Genomic DNA, 21,042 nt, shown 5'->3' on the forward strand with positions numbered 1-21,042 from the left:
TATCTGCTAATTCATATCTTAGCGTATCTGTTACTGTAAGCTTTGCCTGACATATCCCGCAAATTCCTCCGTAATCTACGAAATCTTTTGTTCTATATCTATGGATATTTTATGTAATTAGAATACCATCCGATAACCGAAAATCATTTCATATCGAAAAATCCTTATTCAATCGTACGAAATGGAATTCATCATTAGTTCAAGTCTCTCAGATTTTGAAATGGAATCCCACTCAAGCTCCGAAAGCAGTGTGACCGGAATGGACCAACCAATCAGCCATCATCTATTCTGGATGAATTGGGGATGGGTTCGTAGTCTCTTTAATCATTGGAGACAAGAAGAAGGCGATCCTTTCCATCCACCACATTGCCCTCTTGGCGAAGAACCTAAAGCACTTATCGGCGAACCTGTTCGAGACATCATTTTCTCTCTCATTTCCAGAGTGTCTCGTCACGATTACATACTACATCAAATTCTAGTTTTTATTTATCTGCTAGTCCGAACCGACAATCACCCCGATGTAATAGAAGAAGTCAACGAGCTTCGCACTCGGGTAGTGGCTCTGGAGAATATGGTGCAAAGGTTACAAACACCAGCAGCAGCATCAGCAGCATAAACAGTACCACCATCAGCAACACCAACAGTACCATCACCACCATCAACAACAACATTCGCATCTCACACCGCAACATCACAATCTGTACCTCAAGCATCAACGTCATACGCCCTGTAAATATCAAGGAATATCAACAACAACAACAAACGATGAAGTATTTATTTATAACTTCATTGAAGAGATATCTTTGCGACGATTATGTAATCTCCAAAATTTTAGAAATTGTCTATTCTAGCCCTAACCATAAATCAAATGAGTGAACCAAAATGATAAAAGGAAGAGTAGAAACTCTGAAAAGAATGGTGTGTGATTTACAAGCTAGACTTGTTTAACCAATAACGTCAACAGTATCATAGCATCACCCGCACAGTCAGTGCCGTCAGCATCATCAGAATCAGCAGCACCCATAACATCACAAGCTCTGCCAGTTCAAGAATCATCGTGGACATCATTACAAATCAATCACAAGTATGTCAAATCAATGAGTTATGAAGTATTAACTCATTTCCACTGAAGGATTTATATGTATATCTTATCTATATAAATCTTTAAACCATCATAAATCTTTTCGTACTAAGCTATTATGTATGAGTTGAAAAAGGGTAGATACTACTCGGTTTAATTCATATTACTAATATGTTATGATGTACATCCTTCGTCAACAACTTAACCATTGTTAACTACAATCTCTGTTTCAATTCAATGAATTCTATTTCATAATAAATCAAGTGTATTATTCAAATATATGTTTGATTTTACACTTTCATCATCGATGTACTCGAAACTTTTCAAACAACATCATTAGTATCTTGAGAAGTTCACAAGAATTCCACAAATACCCACATCATGCATCAACAAATAACGAAGTATTGATTCATAATTTCAATCATATTGAGGAAACACTCCACGAAGATTATGTAATCACTAATGTTTTAGAGATTATTCATTTCTAATTCCAGCCAAAAATCAAATGAGTTTAATTTAATATTAACTCATTAAATCTACTTTACATCTGAAGAAAATATACATACATATATATTTTCATAGAGACTGTAATAAAATTCATTTGTACAAAAATGTTACTTGTGAAATTTTTTTAACGGGTAGGTAATACCCTAGAGATATATAAATTCACAATTAATATGTTACATTCTTCGAATCTGATTCCGCAATCATCAATTATACTCCTTACTTTTACAACAATATACATTCTTTTATATAAATCAAAACAACCATAATCATTCAAAATTTAATTACATATTCTGATTTTGAAATCTCAGAATTCAACTCGAGATATGACCAAAATTATCACTCTTAGATCCTTACATCTTTCACAACCTATACTTTGACTTCAAAACTGTGTTAGAATATCATATGTATATTAACGATTACAGTCTGTTTTCAAACCCTTCAAAATTCCTGAAGACACTTCAAATAATGAAAAATAAAGATGAGGATCCAACCACATATTAATCACAGTCTTGCACCTGAAAAGCTCTCGAAACCAGAGTCATAATTTAACACGTATCCGCTTCAGATTCTTTGGCATTTATTAGCAAAAATAACTTTGCGATTCCTTTCCAAAGTAGTCAGTATTGTCACAGCTCCAGCAAGACAATTTCGACTTCCCAGTCGAAACAACCTTATTATAACCTTGATATATACGTTGCCTTTCGTCATCGTTACCGGGGAACCTTTTATGTTCCACCACATTAACAATAAACTTACCAACAACTCCACTGATCTTTGACTCTACGAAAAATCATTATAATTATCGAAACCCCATCATTTACTCATCTGCACCCTATAACGGGATTTGCCATACAAATTATTGAGAATCAGCAATCAGTATTTTGAAACCTCGCAGCATGTCTACATCAACAATTACATATACATATAACGTCTACCTCCAAGACTTACATACTTTGAATGTGAAGTTTCTGAAAAACACCTTGAACTGCGAACTAGTTCTCGAAATGCTGATGAAGCGGTAAAAACTATAAACGACCTTAACAGTAAAAAGTTTGATGATAAAAAATAGGGTATTGGCAAAGCTCAGGGAAGTTTTGGAACTGGAAAATGGATTGAGCAAAGTATGAAGGAGACTGTGGACAAATCACAAAGGCTGAATCTGCCTTCAAAGAATCCAAATGATTCAATGCCTGCTGAAGTCTTTAGTGAATACGTTGCTCCTTACTCTAAACCCTTGAGGACAATATTCTTCATCATCCTCTGACCTTAGATATTCTAAGATATCATCGTATCTTTCATTATAAATATTCTCCATATTTCTGAAGATATATTCATAACTATTCTCATCTGAAATTATTTACCTCTTCCCGCTATCTGTATTACATCAGAAAAGAAACCATTTTAGTTTCTAAATTCTGAAACATTCGAGTTTAAAATAGGAATATTTTTGAAGTAGTGTTGGGAGCTGAAGCATGAGTTAGTATAATATAATGACACTTGATCAACGTGATTATATTACAGTAATTCATGCTGAGTTTCTAAATGGAACGTGATGATTCACAGATCATAACGTCATTATGTGCCATGTTACACAACTCTTGTATTCTACTTAACCTCTAAACATATCAAGAAAATATTTTTCTTGATGATTCGGTCTTTTTCGAGGTATTCTAGTAATTTGACAAATCAAGATCATGCCATTACAATTTCCTTCTTAGAACATTAACCCTGTTCATTCCAAAATCTATACCTACAAATTCTGGGCCATTACCTGCTGTGCTTAATGGATAGAAGAGAAAACGGAGCATGAAGCTCCGAAATAAGAATGGGAGTATAAATCGCAGCAAATAGGAGAGAGCATTAACTGTGAATGACAATGATTATAGAAAACAGAAACAAGGGCTTTGAAATATAAGGGAAGATATAAAGCTCAACAACAACCTGGAAATTACAACCCGTATATATCGATGCATATAGCAATATAAAGACACAGGAGAACTAAAAACACTATAAAACCAAGAGTATAGTAGAAGTAAATAGATTCTTCCGGCGGCAGATGAAAAAGAAGAACGACAGATATGAAAGTGAGGAGTATATCGAGAATCAGCACTGGATGGAGCATATTGACGAATACTTTAAAATATGAGTTGAGGGAGAAAGAATAGAAGGTGTGAGTTGTAAGGAAACGAAGGAGGTGGATTTATAGTAAAATATCCAGCAGAGAAATCAAGATGGATCATCGCATTAAATCGAAGAGGATCATAATCTCCTTAATCACCGAAGAATCAAATCCAATATAGATTACAAAGATTTCCTTTAAATTCGGAAATCAATTGTGATGACGTCAAAAGATATGACGAATCACTATAATCTTATTTCATTCATTTATGATAAATTCCCTCATACGCTTCGGGTAATCGAATTATTTTATCCATAATTCTTAAACCATGATAAAACTCTATAATCGTCATAGTAACATTCTCATTGTTAGCCATGACGACCTCTATCAAATTTCGGGGACGAAATTTCTTTAACGGGTAGGTACTGTGACGACCCGAAAATTTCTGACCAAATTTAAACTTTAATCTTTATATTATTCCGACACGATAAGCAAAGTTTGTTAAGTTAAATCTCAAACATTTTAAACTATATTCATACATTCATTTAACTCTGACCAAATGCCTACGATTCACGAACTATTAAATGAATGATATGATTATATATGTTTATATATGTATATGTGTATATATTATAGCTTGAAAACGTTAACAAAGTATTAGACGTATAATACTTTACATAAACGTATTTGTTTCAAAATATATTTAAAATAATTATCGACGGAATTAAAAGATAATATCAAATGATTGAATTATCAGATACATTGAATTATGATTACGAGTCTCTGTTGAGAGGTCCACTTTGATTTAGGAAACCTTTCCTTTTTAACCATATTCAGAAAATGGTAAAGTGATTTTACAAATAAGAACAAAGTGTCAATTAACGGGAATTAGACAAGAGTTAGTGAAGATTCCTATTTGATTTTAAATTCATACTTTACAACATTTTCCTCGTGATTTTAATAAGATAACTATTTTAACCTTCATCTTAAAGTTGGAATGTGGAATGTAAATAACATAGACATTGGGTATCGACATTTTACATTAAGATGATTTCATACGTTTATCTAACCTTTGGACTTTAGATCACGTTGCACCAACAAACGTTAAAAACTTGAAACTATTAAAAGTATATTTAATCTTACTTTTCTAAAACGTTTTACGATATAACAACTTCTACTATTTTAACCTGTTAATAAAATGATTATTTTATATAGTTTTAGAAAACAAAGTTATCATATTTGATTTAAACGTATAAAAATGTTTCAGTTTAAAAAGAACTTTATTAATTAGGACGTTTTATAAGATAATTGTATATGACTTTTGAAGAATTTAAATACAGTTTATATTATAAATTACAAATATATAAAGTGTTTCAAAAACGTAAACGTGATTTGATATAATATTTTTCTACTATCTAAACGATTCTAAAATAAACTTTAAAAATATAGTTAGCTTTGAAAAACTAAATATTGTATTATTACATATTTCAATATGAACAAATTTATATTTTTTTAGGATATATATATATTTTACAAGTGACAAAATATAATATTTAACGAATGATTTAAAATGATATATTTTGATAAACAACGAGACTTTGATTTATGGAAGCAAATGACCACGACACTCAAATATAAAAGTTATACTTTGGGTAATATAGGATTTAGATGATTAAGCCTAATTATTGATAAAGGTACACGTCGCGTAATGTAATGTGCTAGTTTTCTCAGCGTACGAGATAGCGTTCGAAAAACCGGAACTGGCACATAAGTCGAGCGTCAACGTACAAGTCGTCGGAACTAAAATTACATGTTAACTATGCACGTAATTATAATATAATATATAATTACTTATAAAGATTAAATATATATTTATATATTATATTAATTAAACTAGTGTCGGTAGCTAATATAATGGAACATGTTCTGTTTTATGATTCCATGCGAATGCATGGTTTGTGCACTTAATCCTCATGTGATTGCATGGGGGTTAGGTGAGTGAAACATCCCTTTAAATTTCGATTTCTGGTTTCGTTCAATTCACACTCTCAAATCTCTCTTCTCTAAATTACTCTGTATTACTTATTTTATTTATTTTAATTATTAATATTATTATTAAATATTATTATTAATCTTAAGATATTAACATTAGTAGTAGTATTATTATTAGTATTATACATAAAATACTACGATGAGGTTAGGAGCGTGTTATTTCAAACGAGTTTTTCGAGTGGGATAGGGCTAAGGAAATTATGGGTTATAGCTATGGAGGTTATGAGTATAGATCGGGGGTATGCTCGTGGGGTCAATCTAGTGTTTATCATCTCCATTGCGTCTACGTACTTTCCTGTAATATTGAATCTCAATATTGATACGTGAGCATTCATAACTTAACTTTTATATATTAATAGTGTATCCCTGACTAGTGCTCGAGTATATAGGATTATGCATGCTTATATTTTTGATATTGTCGTTAGATAGGTTATATTGAATCATGAATTAGTTACATATGCGGTTGATATAAGGTATAAGATATGCATGTCGTTGGAAAGCTAGCGAAAAATTAAGAACTTCTCATTTAGATATCGAATGGTTTCGATGAACGGATTAGAAGTTATAGTCAATTGAATTTTTGTATTATTATTAAAAATGAGTATTATTATCATCGTTATTATCGTCGTTATAGTTTTTATCTAATTATTATTATTAATATTATTATTATTATTATTATTATTATTATTATTATTATTATTATTATTATTATTATTATTATCATTATCAATAAAAGGTATTATCATTAAAAATTATTATTTTTATTATTATTATTATCGTTATTACCATTAAAGCTATAATTAGTATTATTATTTATCATTAAAATAGTTATTAGTATTATCATTAATATTATCATTAATATTATCATAATATTTATTATTATTAGAATTATTATAATTAAAACAAATATTAGTAACATCTAATTATTATGATTACTATTATTATCATTATTATGAACGCGATATAAAAGACGACTAAAAGCTATTAACAAATTGATTAGGAAATAATGAGTATGAGTATCATGATGAAATTTAAATATTGAAAGGTATTGATTTAGATAAAAATATCGTTTTCATTAGTTTTATCTTTATTATTATTAAAAGTATTATTAATATTAAAACTATCATTTTTACAAAAATTATTATTTGTAGGAATATCATTGTTAATATAAAATATCATTATCATTTTAATAAAAATTATCATTTTATCATAATTTTTAGTAAATATAAATATTGTTATTATTAATAGTAGAACAATAATAATTATTATTATTACAAAATAATACAACTTTTACTTATTATTATTATTAGCAATATTTTTTTATCAAAGAGTTATATGATACAAAGATATTTTTACCACACGTAATATAATTACATTAATAGTTCATACCACTATATTTTTACGATATTAAGTGATTTTCATAAATTTTATTACTTAAGATATATATAAAAGTATATTTTTATTAAATATAAACTTTAATATAAATTTTTATTAATGATTTACATTAATTACTTTAATAAAAATTTGTTAAATATATTTTAAAACAACTATATTTAAGTTATATAATAATCATGTATAGATTTTGGAAATCATTTTAGTCAGATTGACTTTTGTAGACTTTTGCATGATAAATCTCGAGCATTAGGATTGTGGTACACTATGAATTGACTTAATTTGATAGACAGATATTGATCATTATATAAATATATATATACTTAATATAGGTTCGTGAATCCGAGGCTAACCTTACATTGTTCAATGTCGTCATATGTATTTTTACTACAAAATACAGTATGGTGAGTTTCATTTGCTCCCTTTTTAAATGCTTTTGCAATATATATTTTTGAGACTGAGAATACATGCGCTGCTTTTATAAATGTTTTATGAAATAGAGACAAGTAATCGAAACTACATTCTATGGTTGAATGATCGAAGCCGAATATGCCCCTTTTTGCTTGGTAGCCTAAGAATTAGTAAACTGATATACTAATTGACGCGAATCCTAAAGATAGATCTATTGGGCCTAACAAACCCCATCCATGGTTGCGGATGCTTTAGTACTTCGATGTTGTTTTATCATGTTTGATGGATGTGTCGGAATGATAAGGGATATTCTTATATGCATCTTGTTAATGTCTGTTACCAGGAGGTCAATCCATATGAATGATTTTTGCATGCACGATATTTATGAGAAATGAAAAATGAAATTCTTGTGGTCTATTAAAATGATGAAAATGATCGATTGTGATAAACTAATGAACTCACCAACCTTTTGGTTGACACTTTAAAGCATGTTTATTCTCAGAATTGAAAGAAATCTTTCGCTGTGCATTTGCTCATTTTAAAGATATTACTTGGAATCATTCATGACATATTTCAAAAGACGTTGCATTCAAGTCGTTGAGTTCAGTAAAGATTATGATTAAGTAAATGACAGATTAGATCATTTATAGTTGGATATTATGAAGTGGTATGCATGCCTGTCAACTTTCGATAAATTAAAGTTTGTCTTTTAAAACGAATGTAATGTTTGTAAAATGTATCATATAGAGGTCAAATACCTCGCAATGTAATCATATGTTATTGTATTCATTCTTATGAATTTGAACTGATCTTTACATCTATATCGTTGAAGGTATTGTACGTAATCTTATATTCCCTCCGTCTCATTCCAATAGTCCACGTTTGACTTTTCAAGTCTTTCTTTACCAACTTTGACTTAAAATATCTTTATTTGTGTTATATATTATTTAGTAATATATATATATATATATATATATATATATATATATGAAAATACGTTTAAAGCTCAATACATTCATATAAATATCATCACATAATACATAACACAAGCAAAGATATTATAAGTCAAGGTTTCTAAAAAAATACTTGAAAAGTCAAAGGTGGACTATTGGAATGAGACCAGTGGCGGAAGCAGGAATTTTTTTCACCGGGAGTGTAAATTTTTTTTTTTGTGCTCAAAATATGAAGATTTTTGGGCAAAATTTTGGGGTTTTTGGGCAAAATGTGAAGGTTTTGGGACAAAATGTGGAGATTTTGGGGCAAAAAAAAAAAATTCCACCGGGGGCAAAATCGAAAAACCCAAAATTTTTGCACTAAAAATTGAAAATCCACTGGGGGCGACTACCCCCCTCTGCCCCTTCTAATTTTCGCCCCTGAATGAGATAAATGGAGTATTTAATCTATCCCGATTTAGTATTACATTCTTTTTTTACTTCGTTTTTTAAATTTATCCACTAACAAATATTTGATTAAACTTAATCAAGTTTATCAAATTTTATGTAAATCATAAAATAAAATTAATCTTAGATTAAAAGTGTAGCATTATCATTATGTATAAGCTTGAAGAATTACGGAGTATTTATTACCAATTTCATAGTCCATACTCCACTTAAAACCTCCAATTTTGTAGCTTGAAGAATAAATTCAAGCCCCTTAGCACTTTTTTACTTGGTTATATGGATCCTAAATCCAAAATTAAGTTTTAATTCAAAATTTAAAATGTGTTCCTAGAAAATTAACGTGGTAAGTCTTAAATAGTTTGACATGATAGAGTTGTAATCTCTTGAATTCAATAATTTGTCTGAAATCCAACGACCAATCAGAGTGCGACATGTGACGCGACAATCACATGTGATTAAAAAAATAAAAAAATTAAAAAAAAAATTAAAAAAAAAATTTTGAAAAATTTTTAAATTTTTTTTTTCAAAATTTTTTAAATTTTTTTTTTTTTTAAATTTAGCATGTCAAATCCAATCACATGTGATTATCAAACCCAATCACATGTGATTGTAAAACACAATCACATGTGATTGAAAAAAAATTCAAACTTTTTTGTTCAAAAAAAATTTCAACAGGAAACAGACTTTAATTCGGTGATTTGATTAAGTTTGTTAGCGTTTCGTAATCATATCTTCAAAATTTCAGATTTTAATTCGGTGATTTGATCAAGTTTTGATCAAAACTTGGTGTTTAAAGGTTTTAGCACAAATTTACTGAAATTCGTCATTTTACTAATTAAATTTTTTTTCAATCACATGTGATTAGATTTGATATGCAGAATCACATGTGATTGGGTTTTACAATCACATATGATTGACATACAGAATCACATGTGATTTACTGTATGTCAAATTCAATCACATGTGATTGAAAAAAAAATATTCTAAAAAACAAAAAAAAAAATTCCAAAATTTTTAAAAAATATTTTTTTTTTTTGATTTTTTTTCAATCACATATGATTATCACGCCACGTGTCGCACTCTTGTTGGTCCCTTGGATCTCAACTTAAAAATTGGTTTCATTTGAATATTTCTCTGTCATGATATTATATGACAAAAGTAATCCACGGAACCTAAGTTTTGCATTACTCATAGAAGATTTAATTATGTCAATCGTATTAAAAATTTACCCTTTATTTCATCATGAACCTTAAAAGTTTATTTTATTTTTTCATTCTAACCCTTAATATTTTTATTTGGTTTTAAATTCGTTCCTAGAACTAACAGTTGTTATGTCATGTTCATTAGTTTGTATCACGTGTTGTGCAACGAGTTATAAAGATCCTGGTGATGATACTTTGTACATATTCGTGTAAAAACGTGTTGGGTGTGTGCTTTTGCCTTCTAATGATACGCATATTGATTCGTATCAAAAAGGTCATTTTTCCAACATGACTTGACAAAATTTCATTTGGAGTTTAACTGGCATAACGGTCCAGGAGAAAATACCTTCTCCCGGTCCTACCTAAGCAAATCGGCCAGAAGATTATTTGAATATGCATCTGGGAAGAAATGTCCCGGATAAAAGCCGAGCGTGACTCCACACAAGCTCATCCTACCCGGACAAGTGTGCCGGGTATCGGCACCACTCAACCGGATACGGAGCACCGAGAGATTACAAATCATATTGAAAAGACCCATCCTAATCCATCCGGACGAAGTCCATATCGATTATAAACGATTCACATCAGTTGATTACATCGAGAGGTACTTGACCTCTATATGATACAATTTACAAACATTGCATTCGTTCTTAAAAGACAATCTTTCATTATATCAAAAATTGACGGCATGCATACCATTTCATAATATATCCAACTATAATTGACTTAATAATAATCTTGATGAACTCGACGACTCGAATGCAACGTCTTTTGAAATATGTCATGAATGATTCCAAGTAATATCTTTAAAATGAGCAATTTCACAGAGGAAGACTTCTTTCATACCTGAGAATAAACATGCTTTAAAGTGTCAACCAAAAGGTTGGTGAGTTCATTAGTTTATCATAAACATTCATTTCCATCATTTTAATAGACCACAAGATTTTCATTCCTTATAAATCTACGTCCCATGCATAGAGACAAAAATAATCATTCATATGGATTGAACACCTGGTAACCGACATTAACTAGATGCATATAAGAATATACCCTATCATTCCTGGAAATCCTTCGGACATGATATAAAACAACATCGAAGTACTAAAGCATCCGGTACTTTGGATGGGGTTCTTCGGGCCCATAGATCTATCTTTAGGATTCGCGTCAATTAGTAGATCGGTTTACTAATTCTTAGGTTACCAAGCAAAAGGGGCATATTCGGCTTTGATCATTCACCCATATAATGTAGTTTCAATTACTTGTGTCTATTTCGTAAAACATTTATAAAAAATTGCGCATGTATTCTCAGCCCAAAAATATATAATGCAAAAGCAATTAAAAAGGGAGCAAATGAAACTCACCTAATGTATTTTGTAGTAAAAATACATAGAACGACATTGAACAAGTATAGGGTTGGCCTTGGATTCACGAACCTATATCATTTATATATATATTAATACATATAATTGTAATCGAATAATATATATATAAATTTATTAGTTATATACTTTTTATATTAATAATATATATGTTCATACATTTATTTTGTTATATAAAATATTACTTTTCATTATGTTATATGTATTAAATGTATTTTTATATATGTATATATCATTTGTTTGTTAAAAATAGTAATTTTAGTAATAATTAAAATGTCCCGTTCTTATTGATTAAAAACGTTCCATATTAATTGATTTCGTTGCGAGTTTTGACCTCTATATGAGACGTTTTTTCAAAGACTGCATTCATTTTTAAAACAAACCATAACCTTTATTTCATAAATAAAGGTTTAAAAAACTTTACGTAGATTATCAAATAATGATAATCTAAAATATCCTGTTTACACACGACTATTACATAATGGTTTACAATACAAATATGTTACATCGAAATCGGTTTCTTGAATGCAGTTTTTACACAATATCATACAAACATGGACTCCAAATCTTGTCCTTATTTTAGTATGCAACAGCGGAAGCTCTTAGTATTCACCTGAGAATAAACATGCTTTAAACGTCAACAAAAATGTTGGTGAGTTATAGGTTTAACCTATATATATCAAATCGTAACAATAGACCACAAGATTTCATATTTCAATACACATCCCATACATAGAGATAAAAATCATTCATATGGTGAACACCTGGTAACCGACATTAACAAGTTGCATATTTAAGAATATCCCCATCATTCCGAGACACCCTTCGGATATGATATAAATTTCGAAGTACTAAAGCATCCGGTACTTTGGATGGGGTTTGTTAGGCCCAATAGATCTATCTTTAGGATTCGCGTCAATTAGGGTGTCTATTCCCTAATTCTTAGATTACCAGACTTAATAAAAAGGGGCATATTCGATTTCGATAATTCAACCATAGAATGTAGTTTCACGTACTTGTGTCTATTTTGTAAATCATTTATAAAACCTGCATGTATTCTCATCCTAAAAATATTAGATTTTAAAAGTGGGACTATAACTCACTTTCACAGATTTTTACTTCGTCGGGAAGTAAGACTTGGCCACTGGTCGATTCACGAACCTATAACAAATATGTACATATATATTAAAGTATGTTCAAAATATATTTACAACACTTTTAATACATTTTGATGTTTTAAGTTCATTAAGTCAGCTGTCCTCTTTAGTAACCTACAACTAGTTGTCCACAGTTAGATGTACAGAAATAAATCGATATATATTATCTTGAATCAATCCACGACCCAGTGTATACATATCTCAGTATTGAGCACAACTCAAACTATATATATTTTGGAATCAACCTCAACCCTGTATAGCTAACTCCAACATTCACATATAGAGTGTCTATGGTTGTTCCGAAATATATATAGATGTGTCGACATGATAGGTCAAAACATTGTATACGTGTCTATGGTATCTCAAGATTACATAATATACAATACAAGTTGATTAAGTTATGGTTGGAGTAGATTTGTTACCAATTTTCACGTAGTTAAAATGAGTAGTTTTTACCAATTTTGTTTTGCTCGCCATTTCTTCGTTTCTAATCCGTTTTGAGTGATTTAAGTGGTCACGGTTTTGTATTGAACTTGACTTTATGAAACTAAACAGAAAAGGTATGGGTTTATAGTCGGAAATACAAGTTACAAGTTGTTTTTGAAAGAGGTAGTCATTTCCGTCGAAAGAACGACATCTTGATGACTGTTTTGAAAAACATACTTTCACTTTGAGTTTAACCATGATTTTTGGATATGGTTTCATGTTCATAAGAAAAATCATTTTCCCAGAAGTATAGCTTTTAAATCAAAGTTTTTCATAGTTTTTAATTATCCAAACCAAAACAGCCCCCGTTTGTAACTACGACGGCGTAAATCCGGTTTTATGGTGTTTATTCCGGGTTTTAAATCATTAAGTTAGCATATCATATAGATATAGATCATGTGTACAGTTGATTTTAAAAGTGTAGTTATAAGGATTAACTTTATTTGCGAACAAGTTTAGAATTAACTAAACTATGTTCTAGTGATTACTAGTTTACCACTTCGAATATGATAGCTTTTTATGTATGAATCGAATGATGTTATGAACATCATTACTACCTTAAGTTCCTTGGATAAACCTACTGGAAAAGAAAAAAATGGATCTAGCTTCAAAGGATCCTTGGATGGCTTGAAAGTTCTTGAAGCAGAATCATGACACGAAAACAATTTCAAGTAAGATTTCCACTCGAAATAAGATTGTTATAGTTATAGAAATTGAATTAAAGTTTGAATATGATTATTACCTTGTATTAGAAAGATAACCTACTGTAAGTAACAAAGGTTTCTTGATCTTGGATGATTAGTTGGAATGGATTTAGAAAACTTGGAAGTAAACTTGCGATCTTGGAAGTATTCTTGATTTTATTAAACTAGAACTTTTGGAATTTATGAAGAACACTTAGAACTTGAAGATAGAACTTGAGAGAGATCAATTAGATGAAGAAAATTGAAGAATGAAAGTATTTTTAGGTTTTTTTGGTCGTTGGTGTATGGATTAGATATAAAGGATATGTAATTTTGTTTTCATGTAAATAAGTCATGAATGATTACTCATATTTTTGTAATTTTATGAGATATTTCATGCTAGTTGCCAAATGATGGTTCCCTCATGTGTTAGGTGACTCACATGAGGTGCTAAGAGCTGATCATTGGAGTGTATATACCAATAGTACATACATCTAAAAGCTGTGTATTGTACGAGTACGAATACGGGTGCATACGAGTAGATTTGTTGATGAAACTGAACGAGGATATAATTGTAAGAATTTTTGTTAAGTAGAAGTATTTTGATAAGTGTCTTGAAGTCTTTCAAAAGTGTATGAATACATCTTAAAACACTACATGTATATACATTTTAACTGAGTCGTTAAGTCATCGTTAGTCGTTACATGTAAATGTTGTTTTGAAACCTTTAGGTTAACGATATTGTTAAATGTTGTTAACCCAATGTTTATAATATCAAATTAGATTTTAAATTATTATATTATCATGATATTATGATGTACGAATATCTCTTAATATGATCTATATACATTAAATGTCGTTACAACGATAATCGTTACATATATGTCTCGTTTCAAAATCATTAAGTTAGTAGTCTTATTTTTACATATGTAGTTCATTGTTAATACACTTAATGATATATTTACTTATCATTTAACATAATTAACCAAGTGTATCAATATCTTAATATGATTCATATGTACCTAGTAAGACGTTATAACGATAATCGTTATATATATCGTTTTCGAGTTTCTTAATTTAATAGTCTCATTTTTATGTATATAACCCATTGTTAAAATACCTAATGAGATACATACTTATAATAAAATCATGTTAACTATATATATAACCATATATATGTCATCGTATAGTTTTTACAAGTTTTAACGTTCGTGAATCACCGGTCAACTTGGGTGGTCATTTGTCTATATGAAACCTATTCCAATTAATCAAGTCTTAATAAGTTTGATTGCTTAACATGTTGGAAACACTTAATCATGTAAATATCAATTTCATTTAATATATATAAACATGGAAATCTTCGGGTCACTACAATAATCATAAGACTAAATATTAGTAAATAAGGTATTATTGTTATTAATTATATTAATGATATTAATAATGATGTTTATAATAATAAATGTAAAATATAAATTTTTCGATTAATGAAACTTATCATAATGATTTTAGTAATTACATATTAATAATACTCATTATAATATAAATAATCATACTTATAATGGTAATAATAATATTACTAATCATGATACTTTTAAGGATAATTGTTTTACTAATAATAATTATAATACTAGTAATAATACTAATAATAATGTTATCATTCATAAAAGGATTCAAATATCAATTTTTAATGATAGAAATATTAATGATAATAATAATAATCATAACCCTAATAATGATATTAATACTATATTGATAATAATAATATTAATGATATTTATTAATACTAATGGTAATATGGTCCCTAATGTTTATATATATATACTTATGATATTAGTAGTAATAATAATTATAATACTTAATTAATAACAATAATCATAACAATAACTATCACAATAATAATAACAATTACAGCAATAATAATAATAATAATAATAATAATAATAATAATAATAATAATAATAATAATAATAATAATAATAATAATAATAATAATAATAGAAATAATAATAAAGTGAAATTGTACCTTTGTAAGGTTAAAAAAAGTAAACATCCCAAAACGGGACTCGAACCCGAGACCTCTCGCAACCACACACACATCCTAACTGTCGGGCTATTGCCCTATTTATGTTTTATAATCCCATCTGAGTGTATATAATCCGTATAACATGTTCCCTATCTCCTTCTTCTTCCTCAATTTTTTTTAATCTTAATCGCTAAATCTTCTAAATTCCTAATATCACTGAGTATTTTATGTAACACCAAAAATATAAACGCGATATCATTAATCAAAAAAAAATAAAGAAAATCCCACAGCAGACTTGCTCGTCGCTGTTGTGAGGAAAAGAGAAAAAAAAAATTTGATTTTGGAAAGGGTTATGATTTAGATAAAAGTTATATCATAAATTAGTTTGTAAATTGTTTATAGAAACTAATGGCATCATCAATTTAACTCGAATTATCATAGAATTTTCGAATTCGATTGATGAACTATTGTTGACTCTTTGTTTCAAAAAGTTTGACTCAACAAATTTGGATTCGTTATGAAGAATTGGAGTTTGAAGAAAGTTTGTGTAGGAGATTCCAATCATAACTACATTTTTACATTTCAGAAATTGATTCGAAATTGAGTTTTGGTCAAAAAGTTGAAGAACAGGCGACGGCTTATTTCTATAGATTACTTCTGTTTTTAATTTATGAAATTGCAGTGGTAGTTATAGAATGTGAAGTTAAATGACTACTACAACTATCAAGATTTGATCTAATTTGTTTCCTAGCTAAGATTTAGGCATTTGGGTCGACAGGTTTGTTTATCCAGTACACCAAGAAATATAAACAATTAAAAAAGAGAAAGGGATATCTAACTGAAATTGAAATCTAGTGATTAATGGGAATCCAAGTGTACTGCATTCAGACAGAAAACATTTTACCTAAAGTTTGAAAACAATCGATGATGTATACGTTTTATATTGTATTTATAATGCGTTTATATTTTTTTATATGACTGTATATATATATATATATGTAATCTGTTTATATCATATATATCTGTACATCAATTTTATAAAGAAAACATAATAATGTTAATTATACATGTATTAATTTTTAATATTAATCTTGTTAATAATAGTGAAACTAATAATAATAATAATAATAAGTAACAATGATAATAATGTAAATGATAATAATATTATTAATGATGATAATAATACTAATTATAATCATACTAATATTGTTAATAATAATATTAGTAATAATAATACTACAATCATTTATATATAACAATTTCATATCTATAGATTATATATAATTCTAATAACATAACATTAATATTAATATTAGTACTGAAAGTAATAACAATATTATTATAATAGCTATTCTAATATGTTGTTAATTATATCATAATTTAATATTTATATATTTTATACATGTTACAATGTATTAGTTATTAATAGAAATCTTATATATATATATATATATATATATATATATATATATATATATATATATATATATATATATATATATATATATATATATATATATTATGTAGATTCATAATAATATTATATATCATTTTATATATATTCAGGGTAATAATAACTTAATTATTGTGTTTGTTATTTTCTCATGTATACTTTATTAATTACAAACATTATATATGCTCATATATATATATATATATATATATATATATATATATATATATATATATATATATATATATATATATACACTTTATTTGTTTACACACCACTGTTCGTGAATCATCGGAAATGGTCGAAGGTCAAATGAATATATGCAATTGGTTCAAAACTTTGAGATTCAATTAAATAGACTTTGCTTATCATGTCCAAATCATATAAATGTTAAGTTTAAATTTAGTCGGAAATTTCCGGGTCGTCACAGTACCTACCCGTTAAAGAAATTTCGTCCCGAAATTTGATTGGGATGGTCATTGTTAACAATAAATATGTTTTCATGACTCATACGAGTTGGAAATTAGAGTTTTATTACTGTTGAGTAATATGAATAAGATAATTCGATTACTCGAAGAGTACGAGTGAAGTTATCACAAAAGAGCGAATTAAAGGAGATATGATGAATTTATAAAAATAAGGTGCGTCTTAACTTTTGACGTTGTCTTGGTTGAATTTCGGAATTTAAGGGATTTAAAGAAAATCTTCGAAATCTAAAAGATTTGATTCTTCGGCGAGTAAGGAAATTAAGATCTCTATAATTAAATACGGTGATCTGCCTTGATTTCTTTGTCTGATATTTCCATTATAAATTTAACTCTTTCGTTCCATTATCCTCACCATTCCTACACTTTCCTTCTTAGTTCAAACATCCAAAAGATTGTGAAAATGCTTAATCCCGTTCTAATCCTTGATATTTTTCTAATTATCATTTCTGTCATCCTTCTTTTCAATCTTCCACCAGAAAAGTCTGTTTACTTTTACTATTACCTTGGGGTGATACTATTCTTAATTCTACCGCGTCTTTATATTGCTATTCGTATTAATATCCACGGTTTGTAATCTCCGTGTTGTTATTGGGCTTTATATTTTCTCTTATATTTTGGAGCTCTTTTGCCTTTTTATTCTCTTCCCGACCTCTAGTAAAGCGAGTAATGGTCCAGAATTCGTAAGTATGGAGTTTTGAATGAACTTAATGTTCTAAACGAGAAAGAACGTAATAGCACGATTTGATTTGTCAAATTACCAGAATAACTGAGAATAGAACTATCAAGAATATATTTTCTTGATATGTTCAGAAGTTAATCAGAATAAAAGAGTTATGTAACATGACACCTGATGACGTTATAATCTGTGAATCATCATGTTTCATTTAGAAACTCAACATGACTTATTGTAATATAATCACGTTGATCAAGTGTCATTATATTATACTAACTCATGCATCAGTTTCCAACATTACTTCAATAACATTCATATTTTAAGCTCGAAAGTTTACAGAATATAGAAACTAACAATTTCTATATGATGTAACACTGATAGCACGAAGAGATTAATGATTTTAGATAAGAATAGTTATGAAAATATCTTCAGAAATATGGAGGATATTTATAATGAAAGATACGATGATATCTTGAAATTTCTAATATCGAAGGATGGTGAAAAAAATTTGTCCGCAAGAGTTTGGAGTCAGAAGCAAGGTATTCGCTAAAGATTTCATCAGAAACAGAATCATCGGGATTCTTAATGTACAAGTTTAATCCTTGTGATTTGTTTAGAGACTCCTTCGTAGCTTGCTCAATCAGTTTTTCAGTTCCAACTTCTCTGAGCTTTACCAACATACTATTCTTTATTATCAAACTTCCGATGATTAAGGTCGTTTACGGTTGTCTACGGTTTCTGCTGCTTCATTCAGCTTTTTCAACATTCAGAGTATTGATTTGTAGACTGAGTGCTTTTCAGAATCTCAGAATGAAAGATCATAATTCTAAGAGATAAATGTTATACATATAACTGTTGATGTAGAAACGCTGCGAGATTCGAAAGACTGATTGCTAATTCTTGGTAGTTGATATGGCAATTGTTGTTACAAGATGTAGATGAGTAAATGATGGGGTTTTAATGAACAAATATAATAGTTCTTTAGAGTAACTTAAGTGAATGAGTAATGAAGTTGTTGGTATGTTTACTGCTAATGTGGTGGAATATAAACGGTTCTTCGGTAACGATGACGAAGGGCAAACGTATATATCAAAGTTATAATAAGACTTATTTGAATGAAAGGTCAAAATTGATTTACTGAAGCTGTGACAAAATTGGCTAGTTTGAAAAGGAATTTCGGTAATAACAACGCAAAAGGAGCTAGCACAGATACGTGTTAAACGTTTACTCAGGTTCCAAGAGTTTTTCAGGTGCATAATTATATGTATCAATCTTTTCTTCCATAAATGAAATGCGGATGGTTCATCCTCTCGATTGAGGTGTTTTCAAGAATCATGAAATGTTTGAATCGCAGATTGTAATTGTCAAGATACAAATGAGGTTTAAGATGAAATCAAGTGGCAAACTTGAAGAATTGTTTAGTTTCATATGTTATAATCAATATTTTAATTCATTTTAATTGCCCAATGTTATTAGTCCACAGTCGATAGTCTACAGTAACAGTTCAATAATTCATATATAGCTTAATATATAATATTCGAATTAATTAATACGTATCGTTATCCGTGTACATGTATTAGACTCGATCACAACTCAAACTATATATATTATTGTAGAATCAACCTCAACCCTGTATAGCTAACTCCAGCATTACTGCATATAGAGTGTCTATGGTTATTCCCAATAATATATATAGATGCGTCGATATGATATGTCAAAACCTTGTATATGTGTCCCGATATTTAAATGCGTAAATAACAGTATTTAAATGACGATAAATAAAGTGCGAGAATATAAATTGCGATAAATAAATTGCGATAATTAAATGTATAATAAGGAATTAACAGTTAGCTAGGAACAGTTAGCTAGGATTTTGTTAGCGTAGATTCTTAACAAAATTTCTCATAGTTAATTTGTTTGTTTCTAACAAATTTTATTATGTCCAATGTTTTCTTCATTATGCCACTTGTCGGATTCTGATAAATCAAAATCCAAATATGAATTGAATAAAAATGGTTATTCTGCGGTGAACGGATACATATATCTGTAGATGTAAGTAGGATAGTAAATGACTGTTGAATCAGATTTGAAAGAATGTACAGTGTAACTTATTAATGTGAAATCTAAATATTCCTCGGGTATTACCTACCCGTTAAAATATTTTTACCATTAACAGTTTGTACAAAAGAATTTTTAATTACAATCTTTATGAAAACATATATACATATATATTTTCTTCAGATGTAATCATAGATTTAATGAGTTAACATGATATTAATCTCATATGCTTTTCGGTTTGAGCTAGAATAAGTAATCTCTAAAACTTTTAGAAACCACATATTCTTCGCAGAATATTTCTTCAATGAAGTTATGAATTAATACTTCATCGTTCATTGTTGTTGGTACTCCTTGGTATCTATGGTGCGTATGACGTTGATGTTCGTGTGACAGATTGTGAAGTTGAGGTTTGCGATGCAGTTGTAGTTGGTGGTGGTAATGGTACTGTTGGCGTTGGTGGTGGTGATACTGGTTATGC

The sequence above is a fragment of the Rutidosis leptorrhynchoides genome, chromosome 9 (genome assembly GCF_046630445.1).
Source record: "Rutidosis leptorrhynchoides isolate AG116_Rl617_1_P2 chromosome 9, CSIRO_AGI_Rlap_v1, whole genome shotgun sequence".
Lineage (NCBI taxonomy): Eukaryota > Viridiplantae > Streptophyta > Magnoliopsida > Asterales > Asteraceae > Rutidosis > Rutidosis leptorrhynchoides.